At 41.8% G+C, this 10,000-nt stretch overlaps 1 protein-coding gene across 1 annotated transcript in view; it reads right to left on the bottom strand.

The window, feature by feature from the left end:
- LOC136825491 (peptidyl-prolyl cis-trans isomerase 1-like) overlaps window positions 1-10,000 on the bottom strand; it is a 383,360-nt gene that overhangs the window by 135,862 nt on the left and 237,498 nt on the right. The window lies entirely within an intron of this gene.

Genomic DNA, 10,000 nt, shown 5'->3' with positions numbered 1-10,000 from the left:
CTCTCTTTTTTTAATAAAAAATTCTGCTTTAGTAAATCATACTTTGTTCCATTTATAAAATTTACTTTTCTTGATATAAATTATCTTAAGTTTTTTTTTATATTCTACTGTTGGATTAAACCCTTTTTTCTGAGAGCGTATTCGTTCAAATTTACAAGTCAAAAAGCGCTGTTTTACCTTGAAGTTTCTACATGATTGTACTGGTAAGTAGATCTTGATAAAAACTTACATGAAACTAAATTTATATAAGATTTCAAGGAGTTCATACCTTACCTAAAAAAAATCTTGTCTTGAAAGTTTACAAAGAAAAAATACCTTTTTTTTAACTGATATAGGTAGATCAACCCTGCTCTACAAAATTTCACTCCAATGAAAGTACCTTCCAAGATTAAATCTTCTAAAAACAGTTCAGTCTACTGAAAATTTACAGTTAAATCTCTGTCCTAAATTCTGCAATTTAATGAAATATTATTAATATCTGATAATCTGGTATGTGTAAACATAGTCCTATTCTTACAAATAACTGGCAGAACATACTCTGCTCAATTTATAAAAGTTCAACTTCCTCCAAATTTATAGAGCGATAAGGCTGGTTTACTTTCTATTGTGACAGCTAGACCAAGGCTGGTTTCATACTGGTATTTTAAAGTGTGTGACATTTCAGATTTTACTTCATTTTTGTCAATTTCTTTGAAATTACCAAATGCATCAAAATCGATTTAATTTTCAAAGTGTAAGTTTAAAGTTCACTTGTTAAATTCTGAAAGTTTGAAATTAAGTATTACGTATAAAACGTTTGGTAGGAAAGTATATTTTCCGAAAAGCATTAGATTGTATTTACATTAATTTTAAAAATTTTGAATACATATTGAATTACAACCTAAACCTAGTCTTACGTCCTTTCAGCTACTAGATTTTAAGTTAATCTTTGCTCTCATTATCTCTAAAATACCTGTATATGGGTTCTATATGGTTCCCTGTCTGAAAGATGGTTTCGAATACAATAACCAGAACTTCAGCTTTAATTAATTTTATATACGTATCCACAACCACAGAGGTCTACTCTTTTTATCATGAAACTGGATTTACAATGACAAATAAGATTGTAAAGCTATCCGAAACACAATCACCTTATAATTGAACTTGATTTATTAGATTACTCGCCGATCCCTTGACCTGTAGAATTTCTATTTCACTATATAAGGACACTGCTGACCATAAGACCTGCTCTTTTATAGCTGCACCAGTTTCATTTCGGGAAACATATAATAGGGCATGCTTCATCAGTGCAAAGAAAATGATTTCAATGTACATAAAAACCTTAGCATTCATTTGCAGACACTCCGACTAACAAATGCCCCATGTCACACACACACACACACAAACATACTGTATATATGAAATTTTTATCACACAGATTCGGCATTAACTTATACCTCTCTTGATGGCTCAGTGGGTAGACCGTCGACTGGAGTCGTTGGAAGGTAACATGTGTCGAGGGATCGAGACTCGGCAGTACCGATCCATTTATCACTTATAAATTCCCCTTCGGTGATAATTCCCCATCGAGGATATTCTTGAAGTAGCGTGAGCTGGATATTAAACGACATTTGTAGCTTCATGATTTTATATATATATATATATATATATATATATATATATATATATATATATATATATATATATATATATATATATATATATATATATATATATATATGATTGTAACTTTAATATGTGATTTAAAGTATATTCAATATACATATACATATACTATATATATAAACTACATAAAATATTCAGCAATAAATATTTTTTATATCAAATTCCCAATAACAAACGTATAACTGACACCTAAAGTGAATTAAAACTGATGAATGCTGAAGCTTTAACCAGCAGGCCGTGTGGTCAATGTTGACCGTTTATCACTGTTTTTAAATCAAAAGCCCAGGTTCGAATCGTGGCCGGAGCAGAAGCATATATCAGATATAAGTCCCTTTGGGTGCACGTTACTGCCAGGTTATAGTGAATTCGATATGCATAATATCTGTTGCTCAAATACCTGCGAATATTATGTCACGTGTAAGCGATAAATACATACATACATACATTATATATATATATATATATATATATATATATATATATATATATATATATATATATATATATATATATATATATATATATATATCGCATCAGGCACCCTTTGTTTGAAAGGTGTGGCTCCAGGAAGTGTCTAATTCCTGGTTATCATCAAGTCTTCTTGGATGAGGGTACTAATCTCATACCTAGGCTGGGACTCACCACAGTCATCTAATTACTAGGTTCGTTAATTACTGCTTAGGTGAACAATCACAATGAGTGTTAACGGACTGAGCCCAAATGTAGTTTACCAACGTCGGGATCGAACCCGGCTCTTTTCGCTAAAGACCGTGACCTCTTGGCAAACCCACTTAAAAAAAGAGAGTGACAGGTTAAATGAAAACTAAGAATTCCACGTGCTGGGAGTGGATGGAATGAAAAGCTGATCAAATAAATTAGTTGCCAGTTTTTGAGCTGTAAACAGTATCTGCGGGACCTAATGCCTATGAGTACAATAATATTTTTTTATACAGAAAAAAATGAAAAACATCGAAACAGGTAGAAACATTGCAAAGAGAGAGGAAGAGAGTTATATCTATAAACAGGCAATCTTACAAATACGTAAGTAAGTAATTACATTCAGAAACTCAGTCAAAATCAAAGAAATTGGCTAAAAATGGCACAGCAACACGGATATATTTAATTCAGACAAATTTAATCTTCATTAGACACATATACACAAGCAGACACACACACCTACATGTACGTATGTATGTATGTATGTATGTATGTACTGACAAAATCATCGGAGCAGGCTTAATTATATCTGAGTGTGTGTGTGTGTGTGTGTGTGTGTGAGAGAGAGAGAGAGAGAGAGAGAGAGAGAGAGAGAGAGAGAGAGAGAGAGAGAGAGCTTACGTAAGCTGTAGAAAGCAAGTCCTTGGGAGCCTTGAGGATCTAAATCAATATTCTTAAGGTAAACGACGGCAGTTAATTCTCGAGATGCAGAGGTTTCATGGCGCTCTTTCCCTAATTACGAAGATTCCAAGATCTGCTTTTTATATGCCCACATGCCCAGGCGATGCCGCCCCTCTGCATCCCCTCCGGACGCTAACTCACCTAATACCCTCTACGTACCCCTCCATCCCCCCCTTCTTGTAGGTGTAGGGGAGGCATTTTTGTATTCCCTTCCTCACGTCGCTTTTGCTTCTCATGATTTTAATGGTGTTTCGCCTGCGCCAACTTTTTATGAATTTTCTTTTTCTTTTTTTTTCATTAAATTTCTTAAGAGTTATATTCTACCCCTCTATAGCCTTCTTCTTCTTCTTCTTCTTCTCTCTCTCTCTCTCTCTCTCTCTCTCTCTCTCTCTCTCTCTCTCTCTCTCTCCTTTTTTACCTCTCTACTCTAGCTGTTTATTTGACTTGTTAGGTAAACTCCTCTCTCACTCGTTTGAGGTTTTTATGGGTTTTTAATGGGTTGGAAAGTTGGGTTTTACAGGTATGCTCTAACTTACCATAATACCTAGCCCAGTCTGACCTCCAGGAATTTGCTGATAAATCGCTCGTTCTTTACTCAAACGTTTTTCTTGAAAATTGCTAACTGAACGTGCTTTGTTTGATAAACGGCGTCTTTACCATTTTTCTTTTAAATCTCTGCTTGACGATCACTCCTATTGCCATCATTTTAGCATTATATTGGTTTTCTCATTCGTGTTTTACTTGCTAACCGCATTCTCAACATTCTAGATAAACATTTCCACCTATTAAAATGTTTTTTTTTGTGCTTTTTTTTTTATTTATCATTCATTCTAACTGCCAATTCTCTTTACTTGTTTCTGTCGGACTCTGGTGGCCTACACCAACGTTTTTGCTTGATAACCAGTCAACGAGATTTGTTTCATAATCGCTGCCTTTACTTGTAACTTTTGCTTGATAATCACTGCTTTTACTTGTGACCTTTGCTTGATAATCGCTGCTTTTATTTGTGACTTTTGCTTGATAATCACTGCTTTTACTTGTGACTTTTGCTTGGCAATCGCAGCTTTTACTTGTAACTTTTGTTTGATAATCGTTGCTTTTACTTGTGACCTTTACTTGATAATCGCAGCTTTTATTTGTGACTTCCTTAACAATTGCTGTTTTTACCTGTGACTTTTGCTTGATAATCGCTACTTTTCCTTGAGACTTTCCTTTAACATTCGCTGTTTTTACCTGTGACTTTTGCTTGATAATCAGTGCGTCTACTTGTGATCTTTGCTTGATAAATCACTGCTTTTACTGAAGGTTTTTGCTTAAAAAGTGTTCCCATGCCAGAGTTTTTTTCCCCTTCATATTTGCTCCCATTACCATTTTTTTCGATTTTTCAACAGAATGCAGAATAGCATTCAAATTTTCTTTCTTCAGCGCGTTGACGATATGTATAATTTTTACTTAATAAGAAACCAAGTTCTGCTCGAAATTTCTTATTTCATCTATTGTGAAGTAAGCAAGAAATTTTGAAAATGAATGCTTGTACATTATATTGTCAGAAGACCATCTCGTACAAAAAAAAAAAAAAAAAAAAAAAAAAAAAAAAAAAAAAAAAAAACGAGACTCATGACGTGCCTTCCAATATACTCGTAGATTACGTTGCTGTTTTTATTTGGGGGGAGGGGTATCTTTAGTATTTAGTACTTGCATGCATTCAAAACTCCGGTGATCAGTATGCAGTGGAATATTTACATTAAATATCTTTCAGATGAATGCTTAAAAGCATTATACTATCACATGAAAATTTTAGGATTACCTTCGGGAATCAGTTAACATACATACTCATAATAGTTTACTATCACTACATGAAGCAAATCAAAGATTCCGCTACCTACTTCTATTGACATTTAAGAAATATTACTGTAAAAACAAGCCTGTCAATGACTCGAAAATAAAAAAAAAAGTCTGCAGACACGCTCAAAAGCATTATAAAAGTTTTTTCGTATAAGCAAGAGTCTGCAGCTGTTGCGATAAAAGGGTAGCGAATGCAACGGTCATGTAGTAGTCTATTCGCATCTCGGGTACGAGACCTATTATCTGTCGTGCCTACGAAGGAGTTGAATTTACGAGTGTGAGAGACGTCGAGGCACGTCGAGGGGGAGGGGGCGGCTTCAGAAGAGAGAAGGAGATGGGAAGGCTTCCGAAGAGAGAAGGAGAGGGGGAAGCTTCAGAAGAGAGAAGGAGAGGGGGAGGCTTCAGAAGAGAGAAGGGAGAGGGGAGGCTTCAGAAGAGAGAAGGAGAGGGGAGCCTTCAGAGAGAGAAGAAGGAGGGGAAGCTTCAGAAGAGAGAGGAGAGGGGAGGCTTCAGAGAGAGAGAGAAGAGAGAAGGAGAGGGAAGCTTCAGAAGAGAGAAGGAGAGGGGGAAGCTTCAGAAGAGAGAAGGAGAGGGGAAGCTTCAGAAGAGAGAAGGAGAGGGGGAGGCTTCAGAAGAGAGAAGGAGAGGGGGAGGCTTCAGAAGAGAGAAGGAGAGGGGGAAGCTTCAGAAGAGAGAAGGAGAGGGGGCTTCAGAAGAGAGAAGGAGAGGGGGGAGGAAGAGAGAAGGAGAGGGGGAGGCTTCAGAAGAGAGAAGGAGAGGGGGAAGCTTCAGAAGAGAGAAGGAGAGAGGGGGAAGCTTCAGAAGAGAGAAGGAGAGGGGGAAGCTTCAGAAGAGAGAAGGAGAGGGGGAGGCTTCAGAGGGAGGCTTCAGAAGAGAGAAGGAGAGGGGAGCTTCAGGAGAGGAGAGGAGAGCTTCAGAAGAGAGAAGGAGGGGGGAGGCTTCAGAAGAGAGAAGGAGAGGAGGGAGAGAAGGAGAGGGGAAGCTTCAGAAGAGAGAAGGAGAGGGGGAAGCTTCAGAGAAGAGGAGAAGGAGAGGAAGGAGAGGGGGAAGCTTCAGAAGAGAGAAGGAGAGGGGGAGGCTTCAGAAGAGAGAAGGAGAGGGGAGGCTTCAGAAGAGAGAAGGAGAGGAAGCTTCAGAGGAGAAGGAGAGGGGGCTTCAGAAGAGAGAAGGAGAGGGGAAGCTTCAGAAGAGAGAAGGAGAGGGGAGACTTCAGAGAGAGGAGGGGGAAGCTTCAGAAGAGAGAAGGAGAGGGGAGACTTCAGAAGAGAGAAGGAGAGGGAGAGGCTTCAGGAGAGAGAGGGAGGGTGGGGAAGCTTTAGAAGAGAGAAGGAGAGGGGGGCTTCAGAAGAGAGAGAGGAGAGGGGGAGGCTTCAGGAGAGAGAAGGAGAGGGGGGGCTTCCAGAACAGAGAAGGAGAGGGGGAGGCTTCAGAAGAGAGAAGATGGGAGGAAGAGAGAAGGAGGGGGAGGCTTCAGAAGAGAGAAGGAGAGGGGGAAGCTTCAGAAGAGAGAAGGAGAGTGGAGGCTTCAGAATAGAGAAGGAGAGGGGGAGGCTTCAGAAGAGAGAGGGAGAGGGGGAGGCTTCAGAAGAGAGAAGGAGAGGGGGAGGCTTCAGAAGAGAGAAGGAGAGGGGAAGCTTCAGAAGAGAGAAGGAGGGGAGGCTTCAGAAGAGAGAGGAGGGGAAGGATGAGAGAAGGAGAGGAAGAGAGAAGTTGAAGGAGGGGGAGACTTCAGAAGAGAGGAGGAGGGGAGGCTTCAGAAGAGAGGAGAGGGGGCGGCTTCAGAAGAGAGACGGAGAGGGGGAGGCTTCAGGACAGAGAGGGATGTGTGGCAGCTTTAGAAGGGAGAGGGAGAGGGGGCGGCTTCAGAAGAGAGAGGGAGAGGGGGAGGCTTCAGGACAGAGAGGGAGAGTGGGGGTTCCAGAACAGAGAGGGAGAGGAGGCAGCTTTAGAACGGAGAGGGAGAGGAGGCGGCTTCAGAAGAGAGAGGGAAATAGTGCGGCTTCAGAAGAGAGAGGGAGAGGAGGCGGCTTCAGAGAGGGGAGGAGAGGCGGCTTCAGAAGAGAGGGGAGAGGAGGCGGCTTCAGAAGAGAGTGGGAGAGGAGAAGAGGGAGAGGAGGCGGCTTCAGAAGAGAGAGAGGAGGAGGCGGGAAGAGAGAAGTTGAGGAGGCGGCTTCAGAACAGAGAGGGAGAGGAGGCGGCTTCCGAAGAGAGAGGGAGAGGGGGTGGCTTCAGAAGAGAGAGGGTGAGGAGGCGGCTTCAGAAGAGAGAGAGGGAGAGGGGAGGCTTCAGAAGAGAGAGGGGAGAGGCGGCTTCAGAACAAAGAGGGAGAGAATCGGCTTCCAAGAGAGAGAGGAGAGGGGGTGGCTTCAGAGAGAGGAGGGGAGGCTTCAGAAGAAAGAGGGAGAGGAGGCGGCTTTAGAACAGAGAGGGAGAGGAGGCGGCGTCAGAAGAGAGAGGGAGAGGAGGCGGCTTCAGAACAAAGAGGGAGAGGGGGCGGCTTCAGAAGAGAGAGGGAGAGGAGGCGGCTTCAGAAGAGAGAGGGAGGAGGCGGCTTCAGAAGAGAGAGGGAGAGGAGGCGGCTTCAGAACAGAGAGGGAGAGGAGGCGGCTTCAGAAGAGAGAGGGAGAGGAGTTGAACAAAGGGAGGGAGCTTTAGAAGAGAGAGGGAGAGGAGGCGGCTGAGAGAGTTGAGGAGGCGGCTTCAGAAGAGAGAGGGAGAGGAGGCACCTTCCAAAGAGAGAGGGAGAGGAGGCGCCTTCCAAAGAGAGAGTGAGAGGAGGCGCCTTCCAAAGAGAGAGGGAGAGGAGGCGGCTTCAGAAGAGAGAGGTTGATGGAGGCGGCTTCAGAAAAAAGGGAGAGAAGGCGGCTTTAGAGGAGAGAGGGAGAGGAGGCGGCTTCAGAAAAGAGAGGGAGAAGACGCGGCTTCAAAAGAGAGGGGCAGGGGGAGGGGGAAGAGGCCACTCTCATCTTTTTCACTCGAGTTTTAGAGAAAGGGGGAGCTGTTTGCTGGAAAGGGCGTTGGAAGGAGGAGAGCTTCCACTGAAAATCAAACTTTCAGGAGGAGGATGGAGGGGGAGGAGGAGGAGGAGGAGGATAATTTTGAGGGAAGGGAATGCGGAAGGGAGAAGATGAGGCAGGACAGGGTAGAAGAAAGTGATCACTTCCCCCCCACCGCACCCCCAATTAGCACCTTGGAAATTTTTCCGATTGATTTATTCACGTAATCCAACGTCGCAATGCCAATGGCCCAGGACCCCGTCGCTTTCTGTATAATGAGTATACGGAAAGAGGTCACTTTGAGAGAGGGGGGGCGGGGAAGAGGAGATTAGGATTAGGCCCTTCCCTTTTACTATTTCCCAGCTAGTCAACTAAAGTCTGGCTCCTCAATTCTTTTCCAATTTTAACAACAAACGTCAGTCGCTCAAAGCGGTCGCAAAGTGGCTGTCATAAATCAAAGGATGAAGAACGAATATATTTGTTTGTTTTTTTCACCAATGTCGGAAACTTCTCTAATACTTTTTTGTTCAATTTTCTCCTTCGTGGTCTTTTTTCAACTTTCTAATACAGAGTTTGAAGACGGTATTTATTTGAAGTTTTAGATTTTTCTTATTTTTATAAAATTGACCATCTTCATCTTTGTGGTTTTATTCTTATCCTTTCCTTTTCGACTTTCTTCTAAGAAATTCATCAGAACGAATTTATTTACTTTCAGTTTTTCCAAGGTTGTATATCCTTGTATTTTCGTCTTTTCTTGTCTTTCTAAATTCACCTTGACATTTACGATGACTTAATTTATCCTGCCTTTCAATCTTCCATTCTTAAAAATCTTACGACTTTTTCTTTTAGTTTAGGCATAAGAGTTAACTTATGAACTTGATCACTCATCTTCTCTTCCTTCCTACATGTTCGTATAGATATTCCTATTTTTATCATTCTTCCTTCACACTCAAATTATTTTTTCCTCTTTCATTCTGGGGCTCATATACTTTCATTATAGGCGTATCATTCCAATTTTCCTCATTTTCCTCTTTGGCTTCTTGCGGTTAGTTCGAACATTCATGTTATTAACATTCTTCTCTCGTATCTGTGACTATTTACATTCGCTGTGTCCTTTTTTAGTTTTCTGTAAAAGAAAACTAATGTGCCGGCTTTGTCTGTCCGTCCGCACTTTTTTCTTTCCGCCCTCAGATCTTAAAAACTACTGAGGCTAGAGGGCTGCAAATTGGTATGTCGATCATCCACCCTCCAATCATCAAACATACCAAATTGCAACCCTCTAGACTCATTAGTTTTTATTTTATTTGAGGTTAAAGTTAGCCCTAATCGTACTTCTGGCAACGATATAGGATAGGCCACCACCGGCCCGTGGTTAAAGTTTCATGGGCCGCGGCTCATACAGCATTATACTGAGACCACCGAAAGATAGGTCTATTTTCGGTGGCCTTGATTATAGGCTGTAGCGGCTGTACAGAAAAATCGATTGCGCCGAAGAAACTTCGGCGCATTTTTTCCTTTTTTTCATTTACATGTTCGAATATTCCTGTTCTCATCATTCTCCTAATACCCGATATCTTACTTTCTCTCTCTCTCTCTCTCTCTCTCTCTCTCTCTCTCTCTCTCTCTCTCTCTCTCTTGCTTCATCCTCACTCCTTCCTTCCTCATTCCTCCTTCCTCCTTAAGGGCCGACTACTCAGCATCTCCCCGATGACTTTATTACCGACCCGGCCATAAGAATGACGAATGGGTGCCACTATTTCACCGGGGACTTGGCACTTCTTTGGCGGCCCATTAATGCCAATTAGAGAGACGGAGGTTATAAATAACGACATAAATATTATTTGAGCCGCGTCCATCGCGCACAATGAGGAAATGAATGGGTCCTCGCTGTGGTCGAATAGCAAATGTGCTTGCTGTCTCAATCAAATATACATTTATGCATTGCATTCGGCTAAGTGCCGGCATTTTTCATCTGGCGCGCCAAAGCCCACACAAATGTGAGAGTGTGTGAGAGAGAGAAAGTGTAATCTCACCGGTAGTACGGAAATATTTCCAGAGAGAAAATTTAAAACAGC

This window comes from Macrobrachium rosenbergii, chromosome 37 (genome assembly GCF_040412425.1).
Source record: "Macrobrachium rosenbergii isolate ZJJX-2024 chromosome 37, ASM4041242v1, whole genome shotgun sequence".
NCBI classification, from domain to species: domain Eukaryota; kingdom Metazoa; phylum Arthropoda; class Malacostraca; order Decapoda; family Palaemonidae; genus Macrobrachium; species Macrobrachium rosenbergii.
The sequence above is the reverse complement of the archived record's forward strand: the minus strand, read 5'-3'. Positions and strand labels throughout refer to the sequence as shown.